Source organism: Mandrillus leucophaeus, unplaced genomic scaffold, assembly GCF_000951045.1.
Source record: "Mandrillus leucophaeus isolate KB7577 unplaced genomic scaffold, Mleu.le_1.0 Scaffold840, whole genome shotgun sequence".
NCBI classification, from domain to species: domain Eukaryota; kingdom Metazoa; phylum Chordata; class Mammalia; order Primates; family Cercopithecidae; genus Mandrillus; species Mandrillus leucophaeus.
The window spans coordinates 1,323,289-1,343,361 of record NW_012109142.1 but is presented as its reverse complement, the minus strand read 5'-3'; positions in this window follow the sequence as shown (position 1 = coordinate 1,343,361).

Here is a 20,073-nt window from a genome sequence, read left to right as displayed (position 1 = left end):
ACTATTTTTTTAGTGCTACTATGTTATCATCTTTAATTTTTACACCAACTTCACAAAAGGCAGTATTATTGCACCCGTTTTGCAATGTAGAAATTGAGGCTTGAAAAGATGTAGTTTCTTTCCCAAGGCCTGAAAACTAGTATCTGGCAGAGCCAAGATTCTAACTTGGGTCTGTGTGATTCCAGAGACTTGATCTCTTTGCTGACACATTATACTGAGCAATGCTTCACAATCTTTTTTACAGCAGAGTACACATAAGAGGTGATACTATTTATGGCAATGTAATCAACACAGGAGGTTCCTCATGCCCATAGTTCTGGGACTGTGGGTACTTCAGTCTCTGCAGGACAGCTTGGAGAGCTAAGGAAATAAGTAAATCAGCACACCTGTGACACACTGGCGTGCTGGAGGATGCCAAAGCACCGATCTGAGAAGCTCTGGATAGCACAATTAAATTAAAGAAGGAGGCTGATTTGAGGCTTAGTATAAGGAAGGACATTATTTCTAAAACTTTTAAATTGATGTCTCATGAAGGCAAATTCTCTGTTACTGGTGAGGATAAATAAAAAAAAAAAAGGAGAGCCATTTTTTAGTGATTTCGTAGAAGGGATTCATCTAGTTGGATTAGAGGACCTCTGTGGTTCCCATGCTGAACTGATTTTAAGTTACTTTTTTTTTTGTGAAGCCTTTTTCTTCCAAGGATTACACCTCCTGTGAACTTTGCTGGGACTTGTCAGTACTGATGTGTTTGATATTTATCATCCACTGCTTTACGACATTTCTTGAATGGCTAGGTAGCCACTGCATGTGGTTTAACTTCTCACTTAGGTGCCTAAATCTCTAAGGTAATCAATCATAAACTCCTTAAGGTCAGCATCTACATGCTGAAGACCTTACCTCCTGCAGAAAGTGCAGTATTTCTGTTTAGAGGGAAGATGACAAGACTGAACTGAAGACTCAAGATGATTACCTATGATAATACTTGACTATGTACATGTTCTTGAGCATTAAAAATATATCAATTCCATACCAACACTATAAGTCTATGTCTAAAAGTTTCCTGAAAATTGACCCAAGAAGCTTTTTCAAAAGACTTTCTTGTTCAACATCCTCAACTTATTGTTACCCTTTTAATTGGCTTTCCAGTAGCATAATACGCTTTCTTTTATGCTGTCATTTTAGACATAGAAGAGTATCTCATGTATGTTTTATACTGATTTCTATGTGATCTCTCCAGATAAAATTTAAGCTCCTTGAGAACCAACATAGTCTTTCTATTACTTTGAAGCTATATGTGAGCATGAAATAGTGCAATACATAGGAAACAGTAGTTCCTCAATATATGCTGATAAAACAATTCACAGTTGTAAAATGTTATTTAGAAACCTGCATAATGATTTTGGTCTTATACTAATTTTAATGTCTCACATTTTCCTGTTTACTTATACTCCATTTCATGTGGGAGGAACAATCATTATTATGCTAAGTTAACCAGCTGAAAAATAAGAAAAATTCTGAGAAGTAAATTTATCATGTAAATCAAGGGTACTGCTGGGACTTTTAACAACCAGCCTCTTATAATAATTACTGAGGATGCTTTCCAGTTTCTTTTTCTTCAATAATAATAAGAAGGACTGATTAGTAGACTTAGAATTATTATCATGAGGGGCTTGGTCTAGAGAGGTAAGAAATACATTTTTGGAATAGCCTGGAGGGAGGATCAGTCACTGAATAGGAATAGCATGAGGAATATGGCCCTATACCCCATACTGGTGCTAAGAATGAACGTGACCATCATTTAGAGAATGAAGATCTTGTTAATGAACAAGATTCTAGGAACAACCAAAAAAAAAATAGTACTAAATTTGAAAGGTTTCCATTTAATAAGAATGCTTACAGTGGTCAAGCAGGCATGTTACCTAAATAAAGTGACTGAATACAGACAATAGGGATAGGGGAAGATTACCCAAGTTAAGAGCAAGTGCCTTTCCCAAAAGGGGCAGTATCCCCTAACTGTTCTACCTGAGTTTTGTCTTAAGTGAATTTAGACATTAATGAAAGTCAGATATCACAATTTTTTATTCAAAATTCAATATATTTTAAACCCTTAATGGGTCAGAGAAAAAAAATTTATTGGCAACATTTGTTTCCAGTATAACAGACTAGGTAATTTAGACCTACCCACTGCTGAGGATAAGTAGAAAATCTTAACAAAATATATAAAAGTCACTTGATGGAAGGCATAAAAAGTTAACAAGATAGAGAAAAATTACTGGATTAAGATGCAGAGAAGGAGAAAATCTCAGAAAGACAAGTCAGGATCTTGGAACTTCTTTTTAGTTGGGGATGTTACATGAGAGAGGACAGTTTAGCGCAAAAGGCTAAGAAGAGTGGGGATTAGGGTCTTGAACTCACCAAGGGAAGAGGCCATAGTGAATCTGCTCCATTCCCTGAACATTGGGTTGGAATCCTGAAAGGTTGCATCTCAGCAGTGTGTTATATAGGCCCTCACAGGGCATGCATCTCAGTTTGTGAATATCTCAATTTCTAATATTTAACCAAGGTGACTTCAGAGTGCTAAGATACCAGGTACCTGACTGAAGAAAGTAGAATCAGTCTCTGAAAAAATACAGCATCATCTCAAACCAATTTTACCAACAATTTTGCAAATACACTGATACAATAAAAAATAACCATGGAAAAAAAGCCAATCTATAAATGTCACATATTGTATGATTCCCTGTAAATATAACATTTTCAAAATGCCAAAACTATAGAGATGGAGAGCAGATTAGTGGTTGTCAGGGGTTAGAGATGGTGGGAGGTGAGAGGGTGGGTGTGGCTATAAAGGGATACCATGAGGGAGCTTTTTGCGATGATGGAAAAGTTCTGTATCTTGAATAAAAAGTGTACAAGGGGTATCCAGAAGGCCAATATGTATATAGACAGAGACACAGAATAATCAGTCGTAAGAAAAATGTAATTTAAAACCACAGTAAAATAGCACATCACGCACACTAGAATGGATGAAGTGGCAAAATAACTGGCAATCCCAGGTTTCGGTAAGGCATAGAGTTACTAGAACCTTATACACTGGTGGTAGGAATGTAAATTGGTATAACCACTTTGGAACATTTTTGCATTATCCACAAAAGTTAACTATGATGCAACAATTCTACTTCTAGATGCACACTCAACAGAAATGCACACACGGGCACCAAGACGTGCAAGAAAATGTCCACCAACAACAGGATAGAGAAATAAATTGTAGAATATTTATACACAGGAGTAATATGTAGTGAAGGAGCTACAGTTACATGCAACTAAATGGATGGATCTCACAAATAAAGGGTATAGATGAAATATTTTTGTGTTTATGGGGCCTTCTGAGCAAATTCGGCTGAAACCTGGGATCCTGAAACCTAGGCTAAGAGCAAGCATTGAAAGTTAGTTAACATCCACAAAATTAATGAGGGAACTGGAAAGAGATTTGCCTAACTCTAGAGGTAGACATTAAATGGGGAATGAGGCCCAGGATCTTAGAGACATTTCTACGTCAAAAAAACTGGAGACACTTGGGTGCATTCAGCTTTGAAGAAATGTATTTATATTTGAAACATTTAGAGAATCCAAAATTATTGCTTCCAAGGAACAAAGATTTTTTTTCTTTTGGGGACAGGGTGAAAAGATAGTTTTCTCTTGCTTCTATATGTAAACAGACTAAATTATTTTTTCTCTTGTTTCTCATCTGTGATACAAACTTAAAAGTTTGTATGCCTAAGACATCTGATCTGGCTTTCATTGTGTTGTGCCAAGTGTAAGAATTGGGATCCAGAGGACCGCGTAGTCATTATTTGCTTTTAAGTAAATAATCTGTTTCTTATCCAACACCATGTGTACATTCAAGATAAAATTAATAAATATGAATATTAAAAACACACAACAATAAAGCTGAAGAAAAGAAGCTAGCTACTAAAAAATACACAATGTGCAATTATATTGCATAATTTCATTGATATTTAGTTAGTTAAGAGGCAAACTATACCAAAGTATTTGGAGATGTTAGTGAAACAATAAAGAAAAGCAAGAATGCAGTTACCATAAATGTCAAGAGGTAGGTTGCCTTTGTAAGAGAAGAAAAGAGTAGTGATTCTGAGAAGACTAAGGGGAGGCTTCTGAGACACTGGCACTGTTCTATTTCTTGACCTGGATGTGTTTACAAGGGTGTTCTCTTTGAGTTAAATTACTGCAGGTGACCCTCTTTATTTCATGTACTTTTCTATATGCAGTTATTAATGATAAAAAGCTGTTGGATTGGATCCAACTGTTGGAGTGGATTCAGGTTCCAAACACCTGATTTGCAATCTCTGCATTAAAGGTTTATATCAAAATCTAAGGGTTCTGTTTTACCTTAAGAAGAACCTGAAGATAGTTTTCTCTGGCTTACCTTCACCTGGCATCTTGCTATGCATGGCAGGGTGGGGAGTGTACAAAGGTATGCTATTCAGATTCTCCCAAAACACTTACAACATTAGGATTTAAAGTAATCCGAGCACTGATATCTCAAAATTAAAAATATGGAAATATTTCATGTCTAATATTTTGTATATAAACTTTATGACACCTTTAGAAAGCACAATATGGGGAGAATATTGGATATTGGTGGAAGGATTTAGGTCTGCTGATTGCATAAAGATCCTGTTGTCTTTAGGCCACAGATTTCCTTTATAATTAAACTTACTAGAAACAAGACTGCATTCACTGACCCTAATCTTGTACCTTCATTTTCTTTTTAATCTACTGTTGCTGTTAGGGTCCGTGTTAATTTAATTAAGTAAAAAACACAAGTTGACAGCTATGGGTTGAATCTGATCTAAATACATGGTTTTATTGGTGCATTGAGTTGTCACAATTTATTTAGGTATTTATCAAATTTGGAAATTTGGAAGATTTGAGAAACCTATTTGGATTTCTGGTTTCTCTTGAATTATATGAAAAATTCTGAAACAGTGGACCTCACTTTTGTATGTTAACAATTAACTAGAGCTTAGTAGGTTTTGCACTCTGTAGATGGGACATAAAGTATCCAGATTTTCATGGTTCTCACCGTTAACTTATATCTGGCTCAGTTCTCCTACTACTTAGTTTTGTAGATATGTGGGTTTGCTACCAGTGCCTTAACAGTAAGTCTCCAGAGTGAGGTATCTCACATGAGGCAAAATCAATAACAGATAGCCTTCCATGCACTCTTCTGCTATCTCCTTTCCCAACTCTTGGCCAATGCTTTTCTTCCACATTCACTCTTGATTGATGTGTTTTTATTATATTTAGCCTTTTTTGGCTTGGCATTTTTGATATCTGCTGTATATTTCCTGAGTACCCTTCCATTCGCTGATTTAAATGACTGCTTGCTGCTCACCTCTTGACATGACCTTTTAGGGAACAGAACCATTCCTGATACTACTCTACCATGATCTCAAGAAATGTTTCAATGTCTTCAACTCTTTCCCTGCCTTTTTATTACATCCATTTCTAGAGACAAAACCCAGTTTATGAGATCATCACTGCACTGAATGCCTGTGTTAAGGTCATTAACGACTGTAAGGAATTCAGCCATTCACTCAATAGCCATTAATTGTCAACAAGTTCTATGCTAGGTGCTGGAAGTGCAACAGTGAACTGAATGGATACATCCTAACTTTCAGGGAGCTTACAGTCTGGCAAGGAACATGCCAGTTTAACAGGTAAGTATAACACCATTTCATAAGTGTTCTGACAAGGGAAATAGATAATACAATGGGAACCTACAGGAAGAGAACCGAATTCAAAATTGGAAGGGTCAAAGTAGGCTCCTACATGATGTAATATCCAAGTGATATAAATATAGAAAGAAACTGGCCATTAGAAGAATAAGGCAAGATGAAGATGAACTTCTGACAATTCAGAAGTGAATTATTGGAACTGAAAAATATTTAGTGTGTCTTCAGTATGAAGTGTGAGGGGAGGGATGTCAAATAACGATAGTAGAAATGTTAGTAGAGGACAGATCATCCTTAGTCTTTTAAGTAAGGATAAGGTGTGTGGACTTAATTCTGAAAATGGCAAAGTGCTAAGGATGGTTTTTAAGCAAGAGAATAATATATTAAAATTTTGGAAAGATCCTTCTGGGGAATAGATTGAAGATGAGCTTGTCAAGTGTCATCAAATAGCTAATAATAATCATCCAAGCAAGAGGCAATATCAGTGAGATTTAAATGTAAAGACACAGGTAAGTTATAAGGAAAAGATATATCCTGCAAACATTAATCAGAAGGAACTGAAATGGTTATATTAAAGCGAGCTTCAGGACAAAGAATATTACCAGGAATAGAATGAAACAATAAGTATAAAGGGTCAGTATATCAAGAAGACACAAGAATCTGAACTATGAATGCACTCCTTGAATCTCTGTTCGACCATCTTTCCAGTTTTGGTCAATGCAATATGTGTGGAAATGATGTGCATTAACTTTCAGGCTGAAGTAGTTATGCATCTGATATTTCTGCCCTTGTATTCTTCATACCATCTTCTATCTCTGTATGATGCTAAAATGACCTTGAAGCCATAATATGGAAGTAGCCAGAGTCACCGAATCACAATATAGAGGAGAACCACCACATCCATATGAAAGATAGATGTGAGCATCAAACCAACTTCTGTTGTGGCAGTGAGGTTTTGGGCTTACTTGGTATAAGGGCCTTTTCTCCTTAATTGCAGCAGGTTAAAAAGGAGCTCAGAAAGTGGAAATGAGTGATCTGTTCATCTACCTGTATGGATAGTGGTTTAAGCAATTACTGTATTTTGTTTTCTTTAATATTAAAAGGGATAAATATTTTAGTTTAGATTTTCCATGTAATTATTCTTATTACTAAGTTTTTGAGTGATATTATTCAGTGTTTAAACTAAGTTATCTTTCTACTTGAATTTTCCACTCTCATCTGCACCTTTCCCTTTTCTATAAAATAGACATGTTAGAAAAGCATAATACCTTATGTCTATATTTTATACTTTCACATGTACATTAGAGGAATAATTAAGTCAGATTCCTATACATGTATAAACATATGTCTCAAGAGCAGTATTTCCCCAAATATATCATCTATATAAATATTAGTTTCATGAAATATATAACTAAATAATTCTGGAGGAAAGGATTCTGCACTTTAAAAATTCATCAGGTTTCATTACTATAGGGCTTCTGAGACCCTTTGATTTGCTAATATATGATTTTAAGCTCCAAGGGCAAGAGATGTTTTTAAGGTTTTCCCAAACTTACAAGATTATGAATCTTTTGTTTTTCATTAAACATATTGTAGAACTGGTGTTGTTTAAACTGAACCCTGAGATATACTGCTATTATTTTCCAAAGCCATGTCAGGTAAGAATATTTCATATTTTGATTCGTATTTTTCAAGGACTTTTATAGTTCAACTCTGCCATGCTATTATGTTATCTGTTATTTTGTTAAGTGTTATGTTATTGGAGGCCTGACATTAACAAGTATCACAGGTAGTGGCTATGCTTCATTACAGTTTCTTTTTTAAATGTTGTTAGACTTTATGGTATGTGATTTGACTTTAGTATTTCACCATTATTATTAGTCTCAGCATTGGTTTTCTGACTCTGGTTGCTACTTCTTCCTTCTTTCTGCTTCCTTAGGGTAGGTTCGCATCATCTCTTGTCTGGACTATTGCATTTATTGCTGGTTAGGACCTTGCCTGTAATCTCAAACTGCCAATTCACACATAACATTACCCATAGATTGATCTTGATAAAAACTATAATCATGGAAATACCTTTGTCAAAATTCTGTATCTAATTTTTATTGCTTAAATTTGTCTTGTTTAGTGCTTAGTGGCCCTTTTAAAGAAGAAACATGTTTCTTTCAAGCTAAGAAGCTCTCAATTATCATATATTTATTTACTTGCTTTTGCAAAGACAGGGTCTCACTATGTTGCCCAAGCTGGTCTCCAACTCCAGGCCTCAAGCAACCACCCCACCTCAGTCTCTCAAAGTTCTGGGATTGTAGGTGTGAGTCACCATGCTTGGCTCAATCATGCATTTAAATATTGCTTCCTTTTGTTATTGTTAAGCGTTCCAGGTAGAATTTCTCTTAGATGCTGGAACTTCTATGTCTATTCCTCTTTATATCTTCATACCTTTTTAAAATTATATTTTACCTACTTGTGTTGCATTTAAGAGATTTCTAGGTTGAATCTTCTGTCTGTAGAACAGTGGTTTAGTAAATGTGCTTGAAGTCAGTTGTCTTGGGTCAAGTCCAGTGTCTGCCACTTACTAGCCGTGTGACTCTGAATAAGCTTTATAAAGGAGCTGTAGTTCAATTTCCATATCTGTAAAATAGGGATGATAATATTACTGCTTATTTGACTAGTATGAAAAAGAATGAAATAAAATATGCAAGGCACTTAGAACAGTATCTGACATGTAATAAATGATCCAATATGTGTTATATTATTATTTTTTAGTTTTTGCTTTTCAGCTGTTTCCATTATGTTGTTTTTAACTTCCTCACTATTTACTTTTTTTCATTTTCATTACCATCTGTGCTATTTCTTATTTTATAATGAGATGTCCTCCCTTAACTCTCCATGGAAATTAATTTTACATATCTTCAAATGTAAAACCAGGATTCATTCTGATTACTCTGTTAACTATTTCTTGGGCATAAGGTCTCCATTTAGTCTCTCTTTCTCTCTTTCATGAGATGTCTTTTCATAGTTAGTTGGCTTTTGTCAAATCGTGCTCATTTTCATAGCAAAGATTTTCTCTTGGATTTACCCCTCTGTCTGTTTTGGTAGCTTCCTTGTAGTGGCTTCATATTTCTTCAGTCACATCTCATCTACTTTCCATGTTTTAGAAATTCCTCCTGATTTTGTCCTCATTAGCTGTCCTCTACATTTTTGAGAGTAGCTTGTTCTTTTAGAGAATGTTTATGACTGGCCTATGCCTACCTCTTCCTAATCTCCTAACATAGGCTCCATTCTCATAAACTATAGAATTTTGAAATAATTTTCCCAGTTGCAACCAAATATCCCTTTTCTCAAGCTTCCTCCTCTACTTAGACTAGCTAGTTCTGAATTTTATTACCCTAGCTATTTGTAAGTCCAGGTAGCACCTACATAGGAGTCCACTCTGCTAGGCTATGGTTTTCTTTATAAGCCTCTTCCTTGACAGCCCCTTCCCCACCCTTCCCCACTATTTTCTTTATACCTCAGCCTCATCTAATTATTATACTCCTATCAAAGAACCAGTAATATATTATTATCTTTTTTGTCTATGTAAAAATGAAGAACTTTAGTCATAATTTAATCCTTGATTTCTAACCTTCACTTCCCTTCTAAAGAGGCAAATGTAAAGGAGTGTCTTTCAATTTACTGAGCCTGGTGATATTTAAAAGTGCAAACTAGGGAGCTGAAAAAAGTTTAAATAGTACTATACAAGGAAAGAGGTGGGGGAAGGCAAATTCCAGAGTGGGAAAGAGGCTGAAACTAGACACTGACAGGCTAGAAGAGAGGGACTTTGGAGGAGGAGGGAGGGGGGGAAAAAAACACTGTGAAAGGAGATTAGGGAAGCTGTTTTGTGAGTAGGATGGACAAAGGCAAAAAGAAAAAAAATGGCTAAAAATTTTTCTGTGCAAATTGGATCTTCAGGTTTCCAAATTTTTGAGTCAGATATATTTCAAGATTTGGGTAGGTTGTTTTCGGTTTGTTTTTTTATTTTTGCTTTGGCTTGGTTTGGAGAGAGTGTGTGTGTGTGTGTGTGTGTGTGTGTGTGTAATTTAGAAAGCTAACACTTTGTATACACAATGAATTTTGTAAAATCCTCAGTGGAATCTGGGGCAGCACCCTATGGCCAAACACATTAATATCTTTTTCAGCAAAACATGTGTATTCACACAAAAAGTTAGGATAAACGAAGAGTGCAAATAGCCTTACGTAAGTTCAGATTTGGTTTTGCTGTCAAATGAGTTTCCTATAAATTAATATAAATCCTTTTACTTTTAAGAGTTTATTGGATTTCAGAATGATGACTAAGCAGTGGCCCTATAGGGTATATATAACCCTTGCTTTTGCCTCCCTGCCAGACACTCCTGGTCTTGACTGGGCTTGTTTGTCTATGATCAAATGCTGGGTCATTGAGTGGTCTAGAATGACCTGAGCTGAGACAATTTGTATTTTCTTCTCTGTGGCCCCCCATCCTCCAGCTAACTAGACCAGGCTAGGTAGCAGGATGACAGCAGGAATCCAGGAGAGTGAGTGGCGGACACTAAGCTTCTTGGGGGACAGGCTTAAAACTGGCACACAGTCATTTTCAACACATTTTTATTATGTTAAATCAAATTGCCATCCTAGCTCAGAATCAAAGGATGGGGGAATAACCTCTACTTTTTGATGGGATGACCTACAGAATCATACTGCCAGGGATGTGAAACAATTAGGGCTATTTTTTTTCAATCGGTCTACTGTCCTATTAAAGTGCTGAGTTTGAACATTAAGTGGAAACGAGTGGAGAACCAACACTATCTATGGAGACTCAGTCACATAGTCATTGGTTGCCTTACCAAAATCAATTTCCCTTCATTCTCTTTTGTAGCAGCACTTGGATTTCCCTTGAGGTAACTGTCTTCCTCTTTTATTTAGCAACTTTGCGGTTTGGAGGAGATTGACTCTATCCTCTGCTCAAAGGCACAAATCAATAAGTCTAATCATTTTTTCCATGCCACAAAGGAAGGAAAAAGTCCTAAGCCAAATCAAATATGGGACTTCCTTAGCCACAATGGTCTCAGAAATAGTCCAATCAAATAAAGATCAAATTGTTGACCACTGGTTGAGGGCGAAGGAAGCACATAGTCCCTGTTTCTGCTTGTAACCACAAGGTAAGTTAGCCTGAGAACAAAACTGACACACAGAAGAGTCTAAAGAATCACAAAGAAATAGAGTGATAGTCAAGGTTACGCTGTGCAGAAGTTCTTCTAAATTTTGAGCTTCTTGGTGACTTGAGTCAACAAATCATCAGCTTGAGTTGGCTTTTCTGATAACTATGAAAGCATCCAAATGTGATGTACTTTCATTTTATCTTACTAGACTCTTTGAGGTAGTACTAGATTTAATTTACACTACTTACCAGTTTCAGTGTAGTGCTTTTCTCATTATAAGTGTTTAAGGACTCTATATAATCTGAAACCGACTGTAACATAGCCCCAGTGTACAAACACAGTAGAAGCAATATTCATAAATTAAAAAACAAAAGGCAGTAAGCACACCCCAATTTGCAGGGCTCGGGTGATATTTATAGAATGAAGGTATACATAAATCAATTGATAAATGGAGAACTTAAACCTAAAGTCTTTCATTCCACATAATTCTCCCATTTTGCTATCATCAGAGCTAAAACAAAAGCTATGAATAAATGCCTTTGGTTTAAAACAAAAACAAAGAAACACCAAGCCCCAAGAAAACCCTCTAACCAAAAGGAAGAAAATGTTCCAGAAAGGACAATCCAATCATTTTTTTATAGATAGTGAGTTTTAGAATAAAACACTAAGAAAAGGAAAATACGTTGCAGGAAAATTGAAGAACAAGTTCATGGCAAATATCATGAACATGGCAGTTCCCCAAACAGCATTCTCATTTTATAAAATGTACAAGTGAGCTAAGGCTAATTCTCTAAGTCCTTATTAATGTTTTGATTTCAGCGTTCCTAGGAAAAGGGAATTTGGTTGTCTGGCAATGGCTGTTACAAAAATTAACTAGAATGGATGCTTTGCTAAAAGGAGAATCAAATAGCAATGTGGAGTGTTTAGTTCAGTGAGCCAGAGCCAGAGCTCTTTTATATGGTATAAATTCTTTCTTTCTTTGATCTTATGAGAAGTTGAACATAATAATGTATGTCTTAGCCTGCAAGAAAAAAGCCCTTCCTTTTAAAAATCAAGACAAAGTAACTTTAAGTAGCGATAGAAATGAAGGCTAAATATTGGGAAAAAACACGATAATGAACTGTAAAACATGTAATAGAGGAGTCTGTCACCGTGCAGAATCAATGTCAAAGCCATATCTGCTAAACTATGACATCCATCTATCAAAAATAATTTAGAAATAATTAAGTGGATCATTAAAGTTTTACTCTATCTGCCCTTCACTGTGGGGGCAGACTGTGTAACTCATTACCAAATTTTCTTAACCCAGCACAGTCCTCACTTCTATTTTTATGCATCTATTAAGATCTTACATATTCCTCATAGTCATAACACATGAGAATATTGCATGCATTTCTTCAAGATTTATGATTAGGATGATAATCATATTCAGACACTGTCTGAGCAATACCAAGAAAAATGAAATTGCAAAGTTCAAGTGCCAGGCAACTTGATTTGTCCACCCTTTGCCTAGTTATAGTTGGTGAATTTTTATGATGTTGCAGTCGGCACATTTATTGCTTCACACATTTATTGCTTCACACATTTAGTAAATTTTATTTAGCACATACTCTGGTCAGGCACTATGTTAGATGCTGGGAATTCAAAGACAGAGGAATATATGATTAATGTATCCACTTTCAAGTTTTTTTCCCAATGTAGTATAAGCTAGCTTGTAGAAGGAACATTTCCCTTACCTTTTCTGTCTTCCAAAAAGTACCACAGAAGTACCAGTGTTTTCTTCTACAAGCAATTGTTTCTATGTATTAAATGTCTTATAGCCTATTTACCCACCTAAAGTTCCCTTAAATATCTCCCAAACTTAGCCCAGTTGTTTGACTGAACCAGTTTAAATACTTGGCATTCTCCTGAGTAGAATGTGCTGATGTCTTCTATAAACTGAAAAGTTCTATTTCCTCTGTCTTCTCTCAACAACAGTGAGCAACCAAGTTCTCTTGGGGCAAGATTAGAAGAAACTACCTTAAAATAATTAGAGATGCAAGCATTGGTTTGATTCTCAAGCTAAACCAAAAGGGAAATAGTTGGCACATTTTATCATAGAAATTATAATGAAAGTAAAAAGAGTCCAAAGTAATTCTCCTTCCACCTAGCTATAAATTAATAGTGAAAGACACTATTATAGGCCTTTTATTCTCATAAATATTTTAAATATCATGATCAGATGTGCTTGCTATTTCTCTTTTAATTGAGCTGTGAGAATCCAATTACTGGAGTAGGTTAGCACTTCTAATTATCTCAAGGGGTTTTTCTGCTATCAGCTACCCCCAAAGAAGCTGACCTCCAGTGGTTTGATGATGTGAGATATATGTTGATTTCAGATAAATGCCTATTTTCAGATGTTTGTATGAATGTAGGTAATATTATTTTTAAAATAATCCTATTTTCAAGACATGTCCTTTATAAAATCATTTATATTTGGAAATGTATGATCCAGATATGTTTGAGTATTCTAGTTATGTATCTCAGATCTTGAATTTATTCTCTCCCACTCTTAAAAATAAATTGAATGTGAAATTTTACTGTTCTCTCTTGAAAAACTTCGATTTGAGGAGCTTTAGTCTTGCTTCAGCACTCCCATATCCTCTGCACATATCTCTGCAATCACATTTACCACACTATTTGTCATTTTTAGTTTTCATCTCCCTCATCAAAATGTGAGCCACTCTAGAGCAAGGAATGTGGTTTATTCATCTCAATGCCCTCAGTACCTAGCAGAGTGTGGGACCACGAAGCCAAAGCATATTGGATAAGAAAGTAAGAAAAAGTGATGGTGGAAATGGAAGGAAGGAAAGATGAAGGAATATAACAACTATATGTGGAAAACTATTTTAATAAATATGGCAAGAGATGGTTAGAAACTCTATTGTGAAATCTACTTGGCAAAATCAGTATGTTTGTTAAAAGATTAACATGATACATTTGTCAAAGAGGAGAAAACACTCAGGAATAGAAGATAACTTCAACATAATATTTTGAGTAAGGTTAACTTTACTAAACTTTTAAAAAGCACAGGAGCTCAAAAATGCAATTCGATTAGGAAGCCTCAAAAATACCACAAAAACAACAATATGATCTTGGATTATAACAACTTGACATCACAATTTATACTTTCTATGACTGTCTAAAACTAATAATCACACATATGATCCAGCAATTCCACTTCTGGTTAATTATCAAAAAATTGGAATCAGGATGTCAAAAGAGATATTAGCAATGTTATTACCAATGTTCATTGTAGCACTATTCACAATAGTCAAAATTTGGAAACATCCTAAATGTTCATGAATGGATGAATGGACAAGGAAAATGTGGTCTATACATACAACGGACTATTTTTGTCTTTTTTGAGACAGGGTTTTGCTCTGTCACTGATATGGTTTGGCTCTGTGTCCCCACCTGAATCCCATCTCAAATTGTAATCTGCATGCATTGAGGGAGGGGTCTGGTGGGAGGTAATTGGATCACGGGGTGGCTCCCCTATGTTGTTTTCATTATGGTGAGTGAGTTTTCATGAGATCTGATGGTTTAAAAGTTTGGCACTTCCCCTTTGCTCTCTCTATCCTGCCACCATGTTAAGATATGCTTTGCTTCTCCTTTGCCTTCCACCATGATTGTAAGTTTCCTGAGGACTCCCCAGCCATGCAGGACTGTGAGTCAATTAAATCTCTCTCTCTCTCTCTTTTTTTTTTAAATAAATGACCCAGCCTCAGCTAGTTCTTTATAGCAGTGTTAAAATGGACTAATACAGTCACCCAGGTTGGAGTGCAGTGGCATGATCATAGCTCACAGCAGCCTTGAACTCTTGGGCTCAAGCAATCCTCCCACTTCAGCCTTCTAAGTAGCTGGGACTGTAAGCGTGTGCCACCACACCCTGCAATGGACTATTAATCAGCCTTAACAAAAGATGGAATACTATAATATGAGACATCATGAAAGAATCTGGACATTCTGCTGGGTGAAATAAGCCAGTTGCAGAAGGACAAATACTTCATTATTTCTATAATAAGAGGTATCTAAAATAATCAAACTCACAGAAGCAGGGAGCAGAATGGTAGTTGACAGGGCCTGGAGAGAGGAGATAATGGGAGAACTGTTACTTGAGGGACATAATCTCACTTAGGTAAGATAAATAAGTTCAAGAGATCTGCTGCACAACAGTGTCTCTATAGTTAACAATGCTATATTGTATACTTAAGAATGTGTTAAGAAGGTAAATCTCATATTACATACTCTTATCAAAACAAAACAAAGTTTTTTAAAAAATAAGAAAAAGGAGTTTCCTTTACAGGAGACTTGAGAGGGAGCTGAGTTTAAAGAGAACTTTCACTTTTGCTCTACATTCTTCTGTTTTGTTTGAATATTTTGTCCACTCACAAATGCTCAGTCCCTAGTGCAATATCTGGCACATGGTAGTGACAAATAAAGACCTGTTCGATAAATAATTTAAAAAATATATAGTTACAGGTTTTTTGACTTGACCAAGATGTTGGACCAAGAGGTTAGATCCTATTTTCTTTGAATTAGAGTGAGGCTGTTTCTCATTAATAACCAAGAGAATGCAGCAGAAGTGGCACTGAGTGACTTCCAAGGCTAGGTCAAAAATGGCAATGCAGCTGCCATCTTGTTTACTGGAATATCTTGAGTCCTGAGCCTACATGTAAGTCTGACTACTCTGAAAGCAATATACTGGAGTGGGTATGTGGAGATGCTCAGTGGACATCCCAGATGATCTCCCAGCAAACACCCTCCATCAAATATTTGCCACAAGTGAACCATCTGGGACTTTCATTCCATAGATCCTTCATATAAATGTAACCCCAGTTATGCAGTTGGGGGGTGTAGTAGTCTATTCTCACACTGCTAATAAAGACATAGCCGAGACTGGGTAATTTATAAAGGAAAGAGGTTTAATGGACTCACAGTTCCACACTTCTGGGGAGGCCTCACAATTATGGCGGAAGGCAAAAGAGAAGCAAAGGCATGTCTTACATAGTGGGAGACAAGAGAGCTTGTGCAGGGGACCTCCCATTTATAAAACCATCAGATCTTGTGAGACTTACTCATTACCATGAGAACAGTATGGGAGACACTGACTCCATGATTCAGTTATCTCCACCTGGCCCTGCTCTTGATCCATCAGGATTATTACAATGCAAGGTGAGATTTGGGTGGGGACACAGCCAAACCATATCAGCCAATATCAATTGTATAAGACATTCTTTTTTTTTTTTTCTTTAAATTGAGACAGAGTCTCACTCTTGTCTCCCAGGCTGGAGTGCAATGGCACGATCTCTGCTTACTGCAATCTTCACCTCCCAGGTTTAAGTGATTCTCCTGCCTCAGCCTCCCGAGTAGCTGGGCCTACAGGTGCATGCCACCACACCTGGCTAATTTTTGTATTTTTAGTAGAGATAAGGTTTCAACATGTTGGCAAGGCTGGTTTCAAACTCCTGACCTCAGGTGATCTGTCCACCTCGGCCTCCCAAGTGCTGGGATTACAGGCGTGAGCCACCACGCCTGGCCCTGTATGAGTGATTCTAAGCAAAAACTGTCCAACTGAACCCTTCCTGAATTCATGATCACGAAATTGTAAGCAAAATAAAATAGTTGTTTTTTGAAAAATTAATTAATTTATCAAATTAATTTATATTTTAATTGACAAATGGAAAATGACAAATATTTATGGTATACAATATGACATTCTGAAATATCTTTACATTGTGGAATGGCTAAACTAATTAACATATGTATTATCTCACATACGTATCAGTTTCTGTGATGAGAACACTTCAAATCCACTCTACTTAGTGATTTTCAGGTGTTATACAAATTTTATGGTAGATTATTGTTTTGAACTAGCCTCCTGCATTAGAGTCCAGCAGACTAGACCCCTTGTGCTAAGTGCCATGTGATCAAAATGAACTAGACCCCTTGTGCTAAGTGCCATGTGATCAAAATGGGCCAGTTTTCAAAACAAACAAAACAAAACAAAATCCAAACAGGAGATTCCAGTCAACTGGAGTCAATGTAACTCGCGAGTTTCCTCTGTTTTAACCCTATGAGTAAAGTAAGTTTGAAATGACCAATCTGGTTTTGTTCCCAGTTTCTCATTTATTCAGCCTTTTCTGTCTATAAAGTCAAACTCTTTTGCTCAGCTCATCGAAACACTCATTCTGTTTTATACAGCAAGATGTTGCTTAGTGCTAGAATCACAAATAAAAGCCAAGAAGATCTTTAAAGATGTCATAATTTTGTGTTTTGACAGTTTTTGGTGACCATGAATAGACCCAAAGAACACTGCATATGATTCCTCAGGCTCCTCGAGGAATGTGAGAGGCACCACTGGCCCCTTTTGAGGTCCTTTGTCTTCCTCACAGAACTCCAAGCGCTGGACTCTGCTCTTTTTGCATTGAGCCGTTGATCATTTTGGTTTTTGAATCCAAGGTTAGTTTGTGCTATGAGAGAGCACACGACCCTTTGGAGTTTTCTGTGTCTGAGTCACTGGAAAGAGCTGTGGTTTTTCAGGTATCTGACCACGGTTGCAGTCGGTGGCTGTTACTGCATGAGGTGTACAGCTCTGGCTTTCAGGAATGCTCAGGAATTTGGGCTTATTCCTCTTTGCTACTTCTTGCATGAATAGGTAGGGGAAAATAGTTCACAAAGTTGATCAAGAGCAATTTCAGAGCCAAAGCCACAATTTAACTGGTGGGCATGAATCCAGCACCTAAAAGCTGCTTAAAGTGCATACGACCTAAAAATAAGATTGCCACAGCGGGAGAGCTGGACTGTGGTACGGGCTAGTTTTAACACTGGGTTATCTGCCGTCCTCAAGAAGATGTCCGTGCAGTGAAGGAACATTGTGAAAGTATGACACAACCTAACCCAATGATGTTTTCCTCCTTCATCTTTTATCTTGACTCCAAGACACTAGAAATCAATGTAAAAATGGTATTCTTTTTTTCCTTCTTAAATTATACATTTATTTATTTTTCTGGTCTAAATTTTTTTTTCCATAAGTTATTGGGGTACAGATGGCATTTGGTTACATGAGTAAGTTCTTTAGTGGTGATTTATGAGATTTTAGTGCACCCATCACCCAAGCAGTATATACTGCACCATATTTGTTGTCTTTTATCCCTCACCCCCCTCTCGCTCTTCCCCCCAAGTCCCCAAATTTCATTCTATCATTCTTATGCCTTTGTGTCCTCATAGATTAGATTCCACCTATCAGTGAGAACATATGATGTTTGGTTTTCCATTCCTGAGTTACTTCACTTAGAATAATAGTCTCCAGTCTCATCCAGGTCACTGCAAATGCTGTTCATTCATTCCTTTTTCATGGCTGCATAGTATTCCATTGTATAGGGATTCTTAATTTCTAAAATACCAAGTATTCCAACTTGTGGCTGTACCTGCCGTTACATGTATAAGCATTAGGCCCTGGAAGGTACAAATACTTACAAAAATGGCATACTAAAGATAATTTAAAATTATGATGGTCTTATTTGGAATGTTCAGATGAACAGTGTTGTACCATCTTCTCAAGTGTACCTTGAGAAACACGCTTAAAAATGAGTGCTCCCAGCCAGGTGCAGTGGCTCACGCCTGTAATCCCAGCACTTTAGGAGGCTGAGGTGGGCAGATCACTTGAGGACAGTAGTTCAAGACTAGCCTGGCCAACATAGTGAAACCCTGTCTCTACTAAAAATACAAAAATTAGCCAGGCGGGGTGGCAGGTGCCTGTAATCCCAGCTACTTGGGAGGCTGAGGCAGAAGAAGCACTTGAACCTGGGAGGTGGAGGTTGCAGTGAGCTGAGATTGTTCCACTGCACTCCAGCCTGGGTGACAGAGCGAGACTCTGTCTAAAAAAAAAAAAAAAAAAAAAAAAAAAAGGGCTCCCAAATTAGACCTACCCATGAATACTGATTAATGTGTAGAAGTTTCTGAAAGGTTGTCAATTATTTTTCTTTAAAAAACTCCTTATGAAAAGCAAATAAAAAGCTTAAGCAACTAATTGATAATGAACATTAAATCTGCCAGCCTTTTCACTTATTTACTATCTCACCCCGAAGGCAAAAGGAAAGCTATCTGAAATGTTAATAAAAGTTAGGCCCTCAGATTAAGCAGTTTGCTGCTGCTTCAGTGTTATCCATTCTGAGTCCAGTCATAGACAATGCTTTGTCTGTCCTATTCACTAATGGGCTCTGCTCTGTACTTAATAATCTAGTTAAGGAACAGAAACTAAGTTTAAAAGCCACCTTTCTGGAATTTAGCTGGTTATTTTGAAACTCTTGTAACAAATGTACATATACAAAGAAAAATCACCAGAAATGCTCATAATGGGAGAAAGCATTGGTCTAAGCAAACTTCACCTTTTATCATTTTTGTTTTCACTGGGCTTTCTACCTACACCCTTCTTTGTTTTGGCAAATAATGGTATTTAGGTCTAAAATCCAAGTTGTGCGATTTTGAGATGTCCATTTTCTATCTTGTTTCACCTAAGAGCCATTTTTTTTGGAAATGCAAATTTAGGGTCCAAAATTTTTAGATGGCCGTTAAAAATGCGAGAAATAAAACTGACAGTGATGAGGTTGACACAAAGGTTTAATTTATCAAAGATTGATGGGCCAGAGGAAAATTCGCTGGTCCTTCAACATTACAGGGCCCTAAACCAGTCCACTCTATTTATCTCAGTTTGGAGAAATCTAAACATCTAAATGGAAGGCAAAGATTACAATAAGCAACCCAGCTAACAATAACTTAAAGCAATAATCAGGTAGGTCAATCAAGAAAAGAGCAAGTGTTCCACGACTCAGCCCCTCTGCTGAAATGGGTAAGATGATCAGGGGATAAAGAGAGAGAGATCCTTATTGTTAATGATTCTGGGGAAAGATGAATGAATCTTTGAAGAAGAAGTGATGGTTTTCGACAGTCTGTCTGGGTGTGGTGTCTGACCTCTCCTGTGATAAGAGTTAATCTTCTCTGGCTGATGAAACTCCCCAGGGAGAGGATTGATGACAATCAAATTATTTTAGAGGATCTGTCTTCAGGCAGATGAGGGGAATTCACAGAAAGCC